Source organism: Papio anubis, chromosome 1 (assembly GCF_008728515.1).
Source record: "Papio anubis isolate 15944 chromosome 1, Panubis1.0, whole genome shotgun sequence".
In the NCBI taxonomy this organism is placed as follows: domain Eukaryota; kingdom Metazoa; phylum Chordata; class Mammalia; order Primates; family Cercopithecidae; genus Papio; species Papio anubis.
This window is the reverse complement of record NC_044976.1, coordinates 54,239,776-54,257,255: the sequence shown is the minus strand read 5'-3', so window position 1 is coordinate 54,257,255 and position 17,480 is coordinate 54,239,776. Positions and strand designations below refer to the sequence as shown.

The following is a 17,480-nucleotide window of genomic DNA, read 5'->3' as shown; positions in this document are numbered from 1 at the left end:
ATATTATTGGTAAAGACTTACTCCTGTCATTTTGGTATTTTCTGGTTGTTCTATGGTATTTCTTTCTTTCCTGTCTCCCTTTAGTGAAGATGATTTTTCTCTGATATAATTTAGTTTCTTCCTTATTTTTTGTGTATCTGTTGCATGTTTTTTGGTTTGAGGTCACCACAAGGCTTGCATAAACATGCAAGCAAAGAGAACTAAAAATTAATCTTAAGTTTGTCCCCTCACTTTAACTTTTTGCTTTTATTTGTATCTTATTGTACTGTTTCTTGAAGTTGTCATTATTTTTGATTAGTGTTTCTACTTAGCATAAGAGTAGTTTATATAGTTAGTGTTTATAATAGTGTTTTTCTGTGTACTTACTATTACCAGTAAGTTTTGTACCTTCAGATGATTATTTACTGTTCATTAATGTCTTTTTTCTTTCTGATTGAAGTATTCCCTTTAGCATTTCTTATAGGATGGGTCTGGTATTGATGAAATACCTTAGATTTTATTAGTCTGGGAAGGTTTTTATTTCTCCATGTTTGAAGAATATTTTTGTTTGATGTACTATTCTAGGGTAAAAGGTTTTTCCTTCAGCACTTTAGCTGGTGGTGAATGCTGGCAGGACTGTTATTTCCTTCAAGGTTCTCCTGGCCCAGGGGTGTCTCTCTAGAAATGTTGTCTGGGGGACTAAGACCTAGAAAGGGGGCCTCTTGACTTTGGTGCCCTAGCCTTCTATGGCTGAGCTGGTATCCAAGGTACAAGACAAAGTCCTCCCCATTCTTCCTAAGTGGAAGGAAGGGGTCTCTTTTGGAGCTGTGAGCTGTACAGCCTGGGATTAGGGGAGGGGTGATGCTAGCACTCCCTTTGCTGCCCCAGCTGGTGTCTCAGTAGGTGGTGTACCCCAGAGAACACTGTCTCTGGGCCTAGTTCAGCTCTACTACTTGCCTACAGGTTGCAGTCATTATGGCCTAGACTGCCTTTCAAGTTTACTTGGAGACCAAGACCGCTTAAGCCCTTGGTGGTAAGGTTTGTGGGAAGTCAAGTTCAGACTTCTGGGATTGGGGATTCTCCTCTGGCTAGGGGTGGTTTAAATGCTCCCTTCGTGGGTGTGGATCAGCTGAGTTTGGTTCAGGTTTCCTTTCTGCTCTAACAAAACATCACTGAGTTCATTGCCTCACAATTACTGTTCTCCCTCCCTCAGCACTCACACTCCACACCACATAGGTGTTTCTGGGGCTAGGGGAGAGGTGATATGATGGTGATTTAGGACAGTTTCGCCAATTCTTCAGTGCCTCTTTCAGCAATATGAAGTTAAAACCAGGTACTCAGAGGGCTCAGCTGACTCTTTTGGTTCTTTATAAAGATGTTTTTTTCTGTGTAGATAGCTGTTAACTTGGTATCCTTGAGGGGTAAGAGATGATTGGTGGAACTTTCTATTTCATCATCTTGCTCTGCTTCCACCTATGTTATTTTTCCCTCTGAAAATAGCCACTCTATTTCCTAAGCCATGAACCTTAATCATATTAGACTTTTCCTCTCCCTTCTGCTACATTCAAGTTTTACTAATTCTACCTCTTCCACCATTGCTCCTCAACCTTCATCCAGGCTATCATAATCTCATGCCTCAGTTACTAAAGATGCTCCACCATGGCTTCCTGCCTATTTCACAGATCTGAAGTTAATCCTGATGAGCAACGTGGAGGCTTGGAAGTATGCTTAGAGGACCTCCTGAGTGAGGCAATCAAGGCCCCACACCCCTGCTACCTTTTCTAAACACATCTTCCATCAGGTGCCCCCGTGAGAACTGCTTTCTCCATCCTGTTACAATTATCCACTTTTATGTGTGGTGATCCTTTCCTTTGGGGTGCCCTCAACCACCTCTACCCCATTTTTTCTACCTCAGGTCTCCTTTAAAGTATCATTTCTTCTGGGACTTTTCCTTATTTCCTTCATTGACACCAGTGCTTTCCCCCACACCTCCCTATTCCATTATAGCATTTATCACAAAGTATTCTGATAAATGGTTTACATATTTTAAAATGTAAGGGCTCAAACATATTTACCCCCTGTATCCCTATTGGATTAATTGATGTCCACTAATATAGAATGTAGGGATGTAGCAGGAACTTAATGAAAACTGAATCAATGAGTCTAACCTAAGCACTCTTGCCCTGGCTTCTATTCATTGACTTAAAGCCCTGAAACCATATGAAAAGTATGTATATATTGTTTAGGATGTTGGGACTCTATTTTTATTGTGAAACACCACTGTGATAGTCTCTTTCATGTCCTTTGTAATCCCACAGTTAGATAGCAGATACCAAAAGAAATTCAGAGAACCAGATCCAGGACTCTTGGGATCCGGGCAGATCAAGAGCGTAAGAAAGGATAAGAATGTAGAGAAAACAAAGGATGTATGAAGATAGCAGTTACTGTCTGGGAGATTTCCACCTCCATCCAAAAGAGGCAGGGAAGTGTTGTGGGGGATGGTAATTTCTTCACTTTCAGCCTAATGTCAAGGGAGCTTCCATAGTACCATTGAAAGATGTGGGGAGACATAAGACTAATGTGGGACTCACTCCTGGGAAAGCTGAAGCTACCTGTGGCACAGGGACAGAGACTGCTCTAAGGTCAATCTGCACCCCCTAGACTCTGTTGAGACTAGAGATGGGAGTATTTCCTGGGGCCAGAAGTAGGAGGGAGACCGATGCTCAAAGGTGATATGAAACCTGCTATATTAGTCTGTTCTCATGCTGCTAATAAAGACACACCCAAGGCTGGGTAATTCATAAAGGAAAGAGGTTTAATAGACTCACGGTTCCACATAGTTGGGGTAAGCCTCACAATCATGGTGGAAGGCAAAGGAGAAGCAAAGCCTCATCTTACATGATGGCAGATAAGAGCTTGTGCAGGGCAACTCCCACTTATAAAACCATCAGATCTCAGCCTTATTCACTACCACGAGAACAATATGGGGGAAACCTCCCCCATGATTCAATTATCTCCACCTGGCCCTGCCCTTGACATGTGTGCATTATTACAATTCAAAGTGAAATTTGGTTGGGGACACAGCCAAACCATATCACCTGCCCCAAGAGCTTCTGCCACAGATCTAGAAAATTTGAGAGCAAGGATCTAAAATCTAAACCTTAAGAAGAGGCGCCAAGAAGCCATGTAAAGAGAATGTGTATGGTCCACATCACAAATACTGTAGGCTCAGGTGGTGCTCAGTAAGAAGCTCCAAAGCCCCAAGGACAAGGAAAGGACACTCAACTCTAAACATCTGCCACAATTAGAACATAAGGCCAGCTCCAGAAGGACTTTCCTATGACTTTACTTCCCTCCTTCCCTTTTTTTTTTTTTCTGTCACCCAGACTGCAGTGCAGTGGCACAATCTCAGCTCACTGCAAGCTCCGTCTCCCAGGTTCATGTCATTCTCCTTCCTCAGCCTCCCGAGTAGCTGGGACCACAGGTGCCTGCCACTACGCCTGGCTAATTTTTTTTTTATTTTTTATTTTTTATTTTTAGTAGAGATGGGGTTTCACCATGTTAGCCAGATGGTCTTGAACTCATAACCTTGTGATCCGCCCACCTTGGCCTCCCAAAGTGCTGGGATTACAGGCGTGAGCCACCGCATCTGACTCCCTCTTTCCCTTTTTGAACCTTTCACACAAGCAGGCCCAAACTGAGAAAGAACACACTACAAATAGTTTGGAGTTCAGGTTAATTTCTTAGATATTCTGACTTCTAAATGAAACCTATGCTTTAACATAAAGTGACCACCGACATAATATTTAGGTGTGAAGGAATCTGTTAGGATTTACATCCTGGGAAATAGGATCTGTTAGGATTTACGTCTAGGTACAGGGGGAAAATGTTCCCAGTGATTATACTGTAAAGGAATAGTGAGATAAAAACCAAGTTTTAATGTGGCTAAGACATAAGTTGCACTTACTCACTTCCTGAGGATCCATGACTTTCTATAGATTTCCAAAGGGATCTGCGATGAAAGAAAAGGTTAAGAACCAACTTGTGTTCTTTATAGAGCAGGGGAATGAGCTGAAACATGTTTATGTGTAAAGAGGACCCGAATAAATGTCTCCTGCTTCCAGCCTAGGTCTGAGACCAAAGCCTTAAAAGTTTTAAACATTCACTGGACATACAATTCTGCATCTAACAAAATCAGATTTCTATATACTTTCACCTTTCTTCCCCCTATGAGCAATCTCAGGGCTGCAGACCGACTGGAAACATAGAGGAAAGGAGAGAAAAAAGAAAGGGTCTGGTTTTCTCCTAGCAAAGCAGACAAGGATCATGTGTCTCCATAATGAGACTCCAGTACTTGCTAAGCCATAGCCCCACTCGCTGCCAACCACATATGTCTACACATTTGATAGACTACAGGCTTCATTTGTACAGGAGTCCCTAATTACCCTTGACAGGGCCAGAAACCCCAAGGCTTTCAGGCTCAAAGAGGCCGGGGGTTCCTGAAGGGCTGGTCAGCCCGGGGGAGTTGTGTCCTGTGCTTTAATGGCCTGGCTCATGGCTGGGGGTGGAAGCAGTTTGTGGATGAATTTCTCCTGGTAAGGATACAGAAGAGAAGTTTGAGGTCTCTGATAACCACCCTGCTCCTGGTGGTAGAAGAAGGAAGGATTATACTGAAGTGGAATGGGGTACAAACCTGGCTCCATAGATGATCTTTCACTCATTAATTGGAAGAGGAAAGAGAACTGGCAGAAAGGATCACAATGATTTCTTCAAATAAATGAAGACTTTACAGCATGGTTGTTTGCATCTTCTCACGCTTGTCTGTGGCACATTCTCCCCCAATCCTCATACCAACTGCTAGCCTTTTCTCTTTTTGGTATGGCATTACTTGCTTGTGTCTCCTAGTGAATCTTAAAAGTAGATAATTTCTGGGTGTAAAAATATGAATAAGACCATCATGGTATCTGGCTTGTGGGTACGTGTGGTGTAATTATTTGCTGAATGTCTTTTCTTTCCTGTGGATAAATAAGCACTAAATAAGACACTGCGTTGGAGATACCAAGACTGAAATATAATCCCTAACTTCTAGAAGCCGCAACCTCTGGGGAGTTCAGACAAGTAAACAGATGAGTATAAGGCATGACATGAATATATGGTGACATGGAAGCATGGGCAAAGTGCACCCAACCAGACAGGGTGATCAGGACAACTTCCATAAGAAGGTGAGGAATGAATTAATGCCTAAAGGAGTGGGGAACGTGAGCTAGGCCAATTGCAGGAAGAAAGGGCCACCAATGAAGAAGAGAGCATAAGCTAGGATACATCCCAGGAAAGAGCCAGATGTTCAGTGAGACTAGAGCACATAATGAATGAGAGGAGAGGCTTAAGAAGATGTTGGGGCCCAATCATCAGGAAGGGGTAGCCAGGTGATATGGGGCTTTGGTTGTGTTCAAGCACATATTTCTATTTGCTTCTCTGCCTTCCCCTTTATCATAGGGATTGAAGACCTAAGAACTACACTTCCCAAATTCCCTTGCCCCCAAATTGATGTTGTGCATCAATCAGATGCACTCATGTGAGAGTTGGAAGGCAGGAACAAGGTGAACGTCATATTCTCCGGCAGTTATAACAGATACAAGGGTTTCAGCAATTACAAGTTTTTGTGACAGACTTTGGGTTCCCATGATAGGAAGTTACAATTCCTTCTAGAGACTGTGGAGGAGTTGTGAAGCTAGTCAAGCTAAGCTAGAGAAAGGAAGACAGTGAGGTGGCTACTACTACAGTTAAAATGAGGAGAGGAGACCCTGAAATAATACGACTGTTGTAATGGGGCATAAAGGGCAAACGGAAGGGTCAAGGGTTCTATCGGCATGGAAATGTTTACAAACACTGAAAAATGCTATTCATAGAATAAAATTAGTATTGCATTAGCAAGAGCAGCATTTGATTATGCTTAGCCTGGAATTATCTCTTGTATCTGAGCCAAAAGGAGATTCTGGGGAAGTCTTTTGGAGGAAGTGAAATATATTTCCTTGGTTCTTGACGAATGAGAATGCTGTAGATGATTCCCTTTGTCCTCCTTCCACCTTTAGCATCTATTCTCCTTAACTAGACACTGCTGGATTCTTTCACATATTATGAAAGCTTCCCCATAACCTACATGAGTAGGCATTTTCAGCCACTTACAAGACACATAATAGCTCTCCCACGGTTACCCAGTTAGAAGACAAATCAAAACGGGATCTCCTAACTCTAAGCCAAACATGTACACTTTCCAGTTTTTCAATCCCATCACAAAAAATATAAGATTTATGTAAGTTTATACCAAGGAGATCTGCTGGGGTGGACTGGAAGGAGGTGGAAGAGGGTGGGGGCAGGGGAGTCTGTGTGCCTGTGGAGAAATTTTATTGATCTTGCAGAACAATCTATTCCTCTCCCACACAGTACCTTTGCCCTATCACATCTGAAGTTCCACACATAGGAATTTACTTCTTTAGGCTATTTACTTATATAAAGTGCTTAAAAATCCGTATGACAAAGACCAGTAACATAACTTAACATGCAAAAAATCATGAACAGTTTCCACTGGCCAAGCTTAACCAGAGCCAGAGGATAAAAACTGTATGTCATCCATACTGATCAACCTTTTGGGATATAGGGCAGACAGAAGCTAGGTGGAGAGTGGATTTGGAAGAATGAATGGATGATACCTAGCACAGTTCATTTAATCCTGCAGATTTCTCTGAAGAGTCCCTTCCTTAAACTCTCCTTAATTACCACTTTATATGTGCTAAAACAGGGCAAATACATATATACACATTTTTCATAAAACTTTCATTTCATAAAATATCCTGAATCTGCTTTTATTTTTAAACTTTTAAAACCTTAATTGTGGTGAAATATATTTAATGCAAAAATGGCTAAGATGGTAAGTTTTTAAAATTTCAACTGTTATTATAGATTAAAGGGTACACATGACAACTTGTTACATGAGTAAATTGTGTGACACTGAGGTTCAGGGTTCTAATGATCCCATCACCCAGACAGTAAGTATAGTACCCAACACATGGTTCTTCAGCACCCAACCCCGTTTGCCTCCCCCAACTAGTGGTCCCCAGTGTCTATTGTTCCCATCTTTATGTTCATGTGTATTCAGTGTTTAGCTCCCACTTGTGAGAGCATGTAGTATTTCATTTTCTTTTCTTACATTTGGTCACTTAGGATCATGGCCTCCAGCTCCATCCATGTTGCTGCAGAGGACATGATTTCACTCTTTTTATGGCTGCATAGTATTCCAATGTATATATGTACCATGATGGGCAACTAAGGTTGATTCCATGTCTTTGCTATTGTAAATAGCACTGCAATGAACATACGGGTGTGTGTGTCTTTTTGATAGAATGAATTATTTTCCTTTGGATATATGCCCACTAGTAGGATTGCTGGATCCAATGGTAGTTCTATTTTAAGTTCTTAAAAGAAATATCCAAATTGTTTTCCATAGTGGCTGAACTAGTTTTCATTGCTATCAACAGTTTATAACCACTCCCTTTTCTCTGCAGCTTTGCCAGTGTTTAAATCATGATTCTGACTAGTGTGAGATAGTGTCTCATTGTGGTTTTGATTTGCATTTCTGATTAGTTATGTTAAACACTTTTAAATGTTTGTTGGCTTCTATGTCTTCTACACCAATGTACAAAAATCAGCATTTATATACACCAGTAATGTTCTAGCTGAGAACCAAATCAAGAACAATCTCATTTACAATAGCCATAAAGAAAATGAAATACCTAGGCATTCATCTAACCAAGTTGGTGAAAGATCTCTACAAGGAGAACTATAAAACACTGCTGAAAAAAATCAGATGACATTAAAAAAAAAGGAAAAATATTTCATGCTCACAGATTAAAAGAATCAATAGTTAAAATGGCCATGCTATCCAAAGCAACTTACAGATTCAACACAATCCCTATCAAAATATCAATGATGTTTTCCAGAGAATTAGAAAAATCAATTCTAAAATTCCCCTGGACTCAAAAGCAGCCCAAATAGCCAAAGTAATCCTAAGCAGAAAGAACAAAGCCAGAGGCATCACATAATCCTGACTTCAAACTATACTATAAAAACTACAGTAATCAAAACAGCATGGTACTGGTACAAAAGACACATAGACCAGTTGACCAGAATAGAGAACCCATAAATAAACCCACACACCTACCTGGTATTTGACAAAATCAACAAAAACAATGCAGGAAAGGACTCCCTATTTGATAAATGGTTCTGGGAAAACTGTCTAGCCATATGCCAAAGAATGAAACTGAACCCCTACCTCTCACTGTATACAAAAATCAACTTAAGATGGATCAAAGATTTAATGCAAAACCTCAAACTATAAATCCTGGGAGAAAACCTAGGCGATACCCTTCTCAACATAGGCTTTGGCAAAGAATTTATGACTACGTCCCCAAAAGCAATTGCAACAAAAACAAAAATTGACAAGTGGGACCTAATTGAAGACCACCTGCACAGCAAAAACAGTTACCATCCGGGTGCAGTGGCTCACACCTTTAATCCCAACACTTTGGGAAGCCAAGACAGGCAGATTACAATGACAAGAGTTCGAGACCAGCCTGACCAACATGGTGAAACCCTGTTTCTACTAAAAATTCAAAAATTAGCTGAGCATGGTGGTACACACTTGTAATCCCAGCTACTTGGGAGGCTGAACAGAGTAAACAGCCTACAAAATAGGAGAAAATATTGAAACTATGCATTTGACAAAGGTCTAATATCCAGAATCTACAAGGAACTTAAACAAATTTAAAAAACATCCAGTCAAAAATGAGCAAAGGACATGAACAGATGCTTCTCAAAAGAAAGTTTTAAGCATAACATTCAGTGACATTAAGTACATTCACATTGTTCTACCATTGCCACCATTCATCCCTAGTTTTTTCGTATTGAAAGACTGAAACTCTGTACCTATTACATAACTGCCAATTCCCTCTCCCTCCAGCCCAGAGCATCTGTTCTTTCTGAATTTAACTACCTCATAAGCAAAATCAAACAATTTATCATTTTATGACTGCCTTATTTCACTTATCTCCAAAATACTTCAGATTGTAGCAAGTATCAATTTCCTACTTTCTTCAGGCTGAATAATATACCATATATGTATATTTTGTATTTGTTCACCTATCAATACTTGGGCTGCTTCCACCTTTTGGCTATTGTGAATATGTTGCCATTAACATGGGTATACAAATATCTCTTCAAGACCATGCTTTTAATTCTTTTGGGCATATACCCAGGAGTAGAATTGCTAGATCATATTACCTTTCTATTTTTTGAATATCCATACTGTTTCTCATAGTGGCTATACCATTAACATTCCTACTAGTAGTGCACATGGTTCCAGTTTTTCTAAACCCTTACCACTTATAAACACTTAACATTTACTTTGTTTGTCATTTTCTCATAGTAGTAATTCTAGAGGATATGAAATGGCATCTCATTGTGATTTGTATTTCCCAGATTATAAGTGATGTTGAGCATCTTTTCATGTGCTTATTGGCTATTCATGAATCTTTAAGGAAATGTTTATTCAAGTCTTTGACCATTTTTGAATAGGGTACTGAGATGTATGAGCTCTTTATATATTCTACATATAAGCCCTTTATCAGATATGATTTTCAAATGTCTTCCCATGCTATGAGTTACCTTTTTATTCTGATTAAGTCCTTTGGTGCTCACAAGTTTTTAATTCTGATACAGTCCAATCTATCTTTATATTTGTTGCCTGTGTTTTTGGTATTATATCCAATAAAATGTTACCTAATCCAATGTTATGAAGCTTTTACCCTATGTTTTATAATTTTAGTTTCTGTGTTTAGGTATTTGAGCCATTTTGGGTTAATTATTATGTATACTGTAAATATCCAAACTCACTTTTGTTGCATGCTGATATTCGATGTTCCGTCCTTTTCTAGTTTCATTCCTTTGTGATTGGAAAAGATACCTTATATGTAAGATATTTGTCTCAAACTTATCGAAGACTTATTTTGTGGCCTAACTTACTGTCTATTCTGGAGAATTAAAGTTCTATGTGTACCTGAAAAAAATGTACAACTTGCCTTTGGGTAGAATGTATATGTTGGTTAGGTCCAAATGGCCTATATGTTGTCCAAGTTTTCTATTATCCTACTTGTCTTCAGTACGGTTGTTCTATCCATTACCAAAAGTGAGATACTGACATCTCCTACTATAATTGTAAAGCTATCTATTACTCCCTTCAATTCTGTCAGTGTTTGCTTCATATATTTGAGAACTCTGATGTTTGGTACACTTGTATAGAATTATTCTATCTTAATGAATTGCTCCTTTTATCATTGTTTAATGTTTTCCTGTCTTTTAGCAGTTTTTAACTACCATAACACTTTGGTATTAACATAGCCAATCTTGCTTTCTTTTGGTTACTACTTGCATGTAATATCTATCTACTAATTTTCAACCTATACTTGTATATCCTAAAGTGAATTTCATTTATGCAGCATATACTTGGATCCTGTTTGTCTCTTTAAAATTCTGCCAATATCTATCTTTTGGAGAATTTAATCTATTTACATTTAAAGTAATTACTTAGAGAAGGACTTTTACCATTTTGGCATTTTTCTGTATGTCTTATAGCTTTTTTTAAACCCTAATCTCTTCCTTTACTACCTGTCTTTGTGTTTAGCTGACTTTTTTTTTTGTAATGTCTTGATTCCTTTTTTTTTTTTTTTTTTTTTTGAGATAGGTTCTCTGTCACCCAGACTGAAGTACAGTGGCATGATCACAGCTCACTGTAGCTTCAACCTCCTGGGCCCAAGCAACCCTCCCTTCCTTAGACTCCTGAGCAGCTTGGACTACAGGTGTGACACCACACACAGTTAATATTTTCTTACATTTTATAGAGATGGTCTTACTATGTTGCCCAGGCTGGTCTTGGACTCCTAGATTCAAGCAATTCTCTTCCCTCAACTTCCCCAAATGCTGGGAGCCCAGGCATGAGACACCGCACCTGGCCTTGATTTCTTTCTCACTTTCTTCTATATTCTATATATAGTTATTGTGGATATTATGGTATATCTAACATCCTAAAGTTATAACAATATATTTTAAACTGAAACCAACAACTTTAATCACATACAAAAACTCCTTTACAACTCCTCATGCCTGTAGTTTATTGATATCACAAATTACATCTTTATATATTATATACCCATTAACATAAGATTAATAATCGTTTATATTAGTATCTATTAAATTTGATAAAAGAATTGAAAATTGAGCTTCAAACCCAAATTTTAATAATACGGTTTTTTGTTTCTCCATGTATTTACCTTTACTGAAGAATTTTGTATTTTCACATGGCTTTGAAGGTACTGGCTGTAGTAGTGTCTTTTCATTTCAACTTAAAGAACCCTTTCATTTACAGGGCAGACCTAATGGTAAATGAATTCTTTTAGGTGCTTGGTGATATCTCATACTGCCCTTAGAGTTGGTTCACTTTTCTTTTTTCTTTTTGTTCTTCAGACTTGATAATCTCAAATGACCTGTCTTCAAATTCACTAATTCTCCTGCCTGTCTACTATTGAACAACTCCACGAATTTTTCAATTCAGTTACTGTATTTTTAAGCTCCAGGGTTTTTTTGGCTATTTTTGTAACTTTACTTTTTTATTGCCATTCTGTTTGTTTATATATAGTTTTCTTGTTTCCTTTAGTTGTCTGTCTCCTGTTAGCTCTTTGAGCGTATTTAAGACGGTTATCTTTAAGTCTTTGTAAAGTAAGTTTAAACATTATTTCTTTAGAGTCAGTTTCTAAAGATTTTTTCTTGAAAGGTCTGTTTTCCTGTTTCTTTATATCCATTGTAGTCTTTTGTTGAAAATCAGGTACTTAGAACAAAAATAGCTATCTTTTCAACCCTTTTCAGACTGGCTGTCTGTAGGGGAAGCCCTTCACTGGTCAGCCAGTCTAGGGTGATGACTAAGACTCTTCTCAGGTCTTTCCAGGGAATTTAACTTTCTTGGATCTGTGCGTGTGCTTTTCCTCCCTAATTCCCCATATCAATGGCTACCTTTAAATATCTTCATTTCCATAAGAGTCTCCTCTCTGCTTCTTCTCAAGGTCTTGAATGTTCTACTGTATTTCTCTGCCCATAAACTCTGTCCCCCAAGAACCTACAGGTCTGCAGCCTCAGCAGCAGTCAGGTGCCATGGCACTGACCACTGCTTTTGTAGCAGGACGAGCCGCAGACAAAACTCCTCCGACAGAGTTAAAGGAGGAAGAGGTTTATTTGGCTGGGAGCATCGGGCAAGACTCCTATCTCAAGAGCTCAGCTCTCCGAGTGAACAATTCCTGTTCCTTTTAAGGGCCCACAACTCTAAGGGGGTCTGCGTGAGAGGGTCATGATCAATTTGAGCAAGCAGGGGATACGTGACTGGGGGCTGCATGCACCAGTAATCAGAATGAAACAGAACAGGACAGGGATTTTTACAATGTCTTTCCATACAATGCCTTTCCATACAATGTCTGGAATTTATAGATAACATAACCGGTTAGGTCAGGGGTCAATCTTTAACTACTAGGCTTAGCTCAGGCAGGCCCAGGCCTGGTTTCGGGTCTGGTTTCTTGGTTTCGAGTCTGGTTCCTAGGCGCCAGGCTACCTGCCTTTAGTTTCACTTCTCTTTTTCTGAGTATAAAACAATGAGAGGGTCTGTCTCTCTTCTCTCACTTTCATCCTCCAACCTCATATTCAAACTGTGCAAACTGTTCCCATTAGAGTTCCAAGTCAAGTAAGACAAATCGTTTCTTGGATGGTCGCCTCCCCCCCGCCACCCCACCTGACAAGCCAGAATGTTGAAAATAGTTTATCTTCTGTCCCAAGAGAAACTGGGAATTGGATGGCTTCTTCCTTCTGACTGCTCTACCAGACCATGGAGGAACTGGGGCAAAAGTGAGCAAAATTTAACAATTTTCTACCATTTCAGTAAGACTTCCTCTTGGTTGGGCATTCACTTTGTTTCTATAGATTCTCACCTGGTTTCTAGAGCTCACATAAAGCTATTTCAGCCAGCCTATTGTGCATTTGATGTTTTCAGGGAGAATGAGAGACTAGAGCTTCATAGTCCACCATTATGCTGGTGTCACTCACATAAGTAACATTTTATCATAAACTTTTCAGCTACATGCAATTACACTAATTTTTATGAATACATTTTCTTATGATCATATTGTTATGGGATCTCCGGGGTGTCAACGTTCTGGCTGGAAACCTGACTTCTGTGGCCATGGCACCTTTGCCTGTGTTCTTGTCCTGCATCCAGAAAGAATGAGGTACACAGACAAGTGAAGGGTGAACAAGATGAAGATGAGCTTTATTGAGTGTTAACAGCTCAGAGGAGACCTGGAGTGGGTAGCTCTCTCTGTAGGAAGATCATCCATTGAGTGTTCAGTTCTAAGCAGAGAAGAGGCCCTGGAGAAGGGTAGATCTTCTCGGCAACTGGTTCTCCTGATGTCTGCAACTCTCAGTGGAGAGGGTAGCTCCTCTCTGCAACTGGTTGTTCCCTCATCTCCAGCTATCAGCAGAGAGGGTAAGTCCTCTCTAGCTGATTGGCAGGTAATGTCTCTGCCCTCTTCATTCTCTGGCCATCCTCTGCCCTGCTTAGGCTGAGCACAGGGCTTTTATGGACCTCAAAGGGGGAGGGAGTGTGTGCCAATTGGTCCATAGGCAGCCATGGGCAGGTTGGAAAAAGTACCACAAGTTCCCACTGTGGTCCGAGTTCCCACTGTGGCTCATGGGACTGACAGCCAGGCCCCCAGCCTTCAGGCCCTCCCTGTCCTGAAGGTGAGGCCTTACTGGGGACCTACCCCCTTCCACCCAGGAATCAATCTGCCTCCCACTGCCATTCATGACCCCAGGCCCCAACCCTATTCCAAGATTGGAGCAGGTGTGGGAGAAGAGAGAAGCCAGGCAGCAGCAGACATCCCTCAGCCAGAAGGGATGTGGGGAGGGAGGTTGCATGGGCCTTCACAGGCCCTAGAGGGTGCATGCTGCAAAGATGCCCAGGTCCTGCACCTGGGAGGAGGGCTGTACCCGGGGAGCTCCCACCCCACAACTCAGAAGGAATGGGGTTCCTGCTTCTCTCTGGCTCCTGCCAGCTCAGTGGAGTGGGAGGTCCAGGTCTGCAGCCTCAGGCCTGCCAACTGCAGCCGCACCCAGGAGGGGACATCCTGACTGCTCCTGGCCCTCTCCAGGAGCACAGGGAGGCTCACACCCACAGCTGCAGTTTGGGTGGCTGTAGCTCTGCCCAGTAGGGCGGGTCTCCTGCCTATTCCATAGAGCAGGAAACCTGGGTCCGCAACCACAGTTTGAGCAGGCTCCTGCCCCGACTCGGAAGGGGCAGATCTCCCGCCAGCTCCAGAGTTTGCAGCCCCAGCCGCGCCCCCGCCCCGCCGCCGCGCCGCCGCGCCGCACCTTCTAGTTAGCTTGATGGCAGCAGCCACTGCCATCAATATAATATACATCATTTGTATAACCCGTATTACAAACTGATCTATTATGATTTAGTGTGCAAGAGAGTGCACTTTCTTTGAAGCTGAATAGATCTAGACCATACACTGTTTAAGGAAAAAATACTAACAGAGCTAATTCTTTCATACATACTTGTTTTTCAAATGCAAACACTAATTTTTAGTGAAAAAGTTACCACTTAAGATAAACCTATTATGATAGAAATTTTAAAACTGTATTATTCACTATTACTGATTTGTGTTCACTATTCACAAATTAGAATTTTACTAGTATTATGTATTCCATTTAGCATAGAAAGTAGACATTCTGATTGGATCTGGGGTTCTTGACTATGAAGAAATACATTTAGTGTGTAGCAATTAGTTTTTGATGTGTGCTACAAGTAATATGTTTATATCGCCTTTATACAAGCTATTCAATCTGCAATCCCCTCTGTTATAGAATAATTATCAAGAAAAAATCAGACTAGCATCCAAAAATAAGAGGTAGCCTAAATTTTTACTGCAGCCTCTTGAGCAATGCCAAGTGTTCCATTCACAGCATACGGCAAATTAACAACATAAATGTGCTCTCCAGTTAGTCAGCTCATCTACATACTCTTTCCCATGACCCAACACACATGTACATACATGCCCAACATGCAGCTGTACCCTGATCTTTTTATTTCCAAAAGTCTTCTAAAACCTGCCTGTGACATCTTTTCTTTGTTGTCCAAATCCCATTTTCACCTTCCTGCCTACCTATGACTTTTTTTTTTTTTTTTTTTTTTTTTTTTTGAGATGGCGTCTCACTCTGTTGCCCAGGCTGGAGTGCAGTGGCCGGATCTCAGCTCACTGCAAGCTCTGCCTCCCAGGTTCACGCCATTCTCTTGCCTCAGCCTCCCGAGTAGCTGGGACTACAGGTGCCCGCCACCTCGCCCACATAGTTTTTTGTATTTTTTAGTAGAGACGGGGTTTCACCATGTTAGCCAGGATGGTCTCGATCTCCTGACCTCGTGATCTGCCAGTCTCAGCCTCCCAAAGTGCTGGGATTACAGGCTTGAGCCACCATGCCTGGCCTACCTATGACTTCTTATTCATTTTTCCCTGGGCCCAAACCCATGTAGGATGGAGTTGACCCATGTTCTTTCTGTTTACCACAATACCTTCACATTAAACAAAAAAACTTGTGAAAGGGCCTTATAAATTGGAAAATGCTACGAAAGTAATTTAGTATATATTAGATTCCAGAGTATTAAAATTTACAAAGTTATTTACTCCAAGTTTTAAAAAACACGAGGAAAAACACAATAACATACAAAGCTCCAATAAGCATATTAAGAAGATATGGCCCAGAAACATGTAAGACCTCTGATATTGCCAAGCTCTTGACCAGGAACCATGAGTTTACATCTCCATGCCTGTGAGATTTACCCAGTGCCTCTGGCTGGTGTACTCAGGGGAAGAAATGTAGGTCTCCAAATCTCTCAGGAATTTTGATTAGAGGTTTGGCTTATGGACCAAAAGACCAGCTTTCTTCCTGTCTCACTTTGTGTCGGAAACACCCGAAAAGGCAAATCTGACCAAAAGGGGACTCTTATGTTTGGGGTAGGAGGATCAGGGGAAAAAGAAGAGGAAACTTGAATTCTTCTTATAGTAGATATAGATGCCATGTTTTGTTTTGGTGTGTGTGTGTTACTGAGTCTCGCTCTTTCCCCTGGGTTGGAGTGCAATGGCACAATCTTGTCTCACTGAACTTCTGCCTCCAAGGTTCAAGTGATTCTCCTGCCTCAATCTCCCGAGTAACTGGGATTACAGATGTGTGCCACATGCCTGGCTAATTTTTGTATTTAATAGAGATGGGGTTTTATCATGTTGGTCAGGCTGGTCTTGAACTCCTGTCCTGTCTCAGCCTCCCACACTGCTGGAATTACAGGTGGGAGCCACTGTGCCTGGCCTATGTTTATTTCTCTAAATATAAAACTCATGAAACCCTCACGGGTAGAAGTAATTATAATTATGCCTATTTTACTAAAGAGGAAACTGAGGTACCATAGAGCCAAATAATTTGTCCAAGGATATGTGGCCGGTGACTTGGACGGCAGGAATTGAACTCAAGTCTATCTTGTTCTAAAGAACATGGTCTTAATTTTTGCCCCCTGCTTGTAAGGGAGGATGAGTGCTTTACTCTTCTCACTCTTACCTTTCGTCACTCTGAAATAGTCACTTAGTATCTTTAAATCCAATGAAGGCCCAAATAGAACTAAAAGTCAGTAAATGTGAACTCACTCTTTGCCTGAGCTGTGGCATCTCTCGACTTCCCTGCTCTCAGATATTGGTGTTTCTGATTCTCCTTAGGACACAGGACACAGACAAGGACTTAGACCATTGGCTCCCCAGCTCTCAGGCCTCTTGACTCAGGTGAATTATACCACCTTTCCCAGCTTTCCAGCTTGCAGACAGCAGGTCATGGGATATCTTGACATCCGTAATCATGTGAGCCAATTTTTATAATATTTTTGTGGATGTATGTTATACTGGTTCTTTCTTTCCCTGAACTAATACAGGTTTTGGTACTGAAAGAATGGTTCTAGAGGAGAATGAAAATAAGTTTTCTAAACTGGTTCTGGGGTTTCTGAAATTGACTTTCTAATCTCTGGTTAGATTTAAAGACACTAATAACTCTTTTCAGTAACAAAGAAAGTGGTGATATTCTATGGCATAAACTCTTTATAGAGACACACAAAATATCTGCATTCAATACTTCTAATCAACCACTTATATCAAGGAGCTTGCTTAGCAACAAGGAGTTAAGTGACTCTACATACTTTCAAACATTTTTGAAAAACTAAAAAATGGCATTGGGTTGTTGCTGCTAATGCCACAGGACAAAGTGGAAAAAGAAAAGGATGAGCTCAGGGACTCAAATTCCTAGCTCAAGCACTATAT

The 17,480-nt window shown here is 40.7% G+C and overlaps 1 long non-coding RNA gene across 2 annotated transcripts in view; it reads left to right on the top strand.

Moving 5' to 3' along the window:
- Positions 1 to 820: 820 nt before the first annotated feature.
- The window catches only part of LOC108587161, a 37,594-nt gene continuing 20,934 nt past the window's right edge, over positions 821 to 17,480 (top strand). Inside the window, exons 1-3 of one of the 2 annotated variants that reach the window (XR_001905387.3) lie at positions 821 to 1,312; positions 12,802 to 12,975; positions 16,890 to 17,027. This is a non-coding gene — a long non-coding RNA (uncharacterized LOC108587161). Of the gene's footprint in view, positions 1,313 to 4,888; positions 5,202 to 12,801; positions 12,976 to 16,889; positions 17,028 to 17,480 lie in introns of those variants that run through there. The other variant, XR_002523703.2, reaches the window with a different exon arrangement.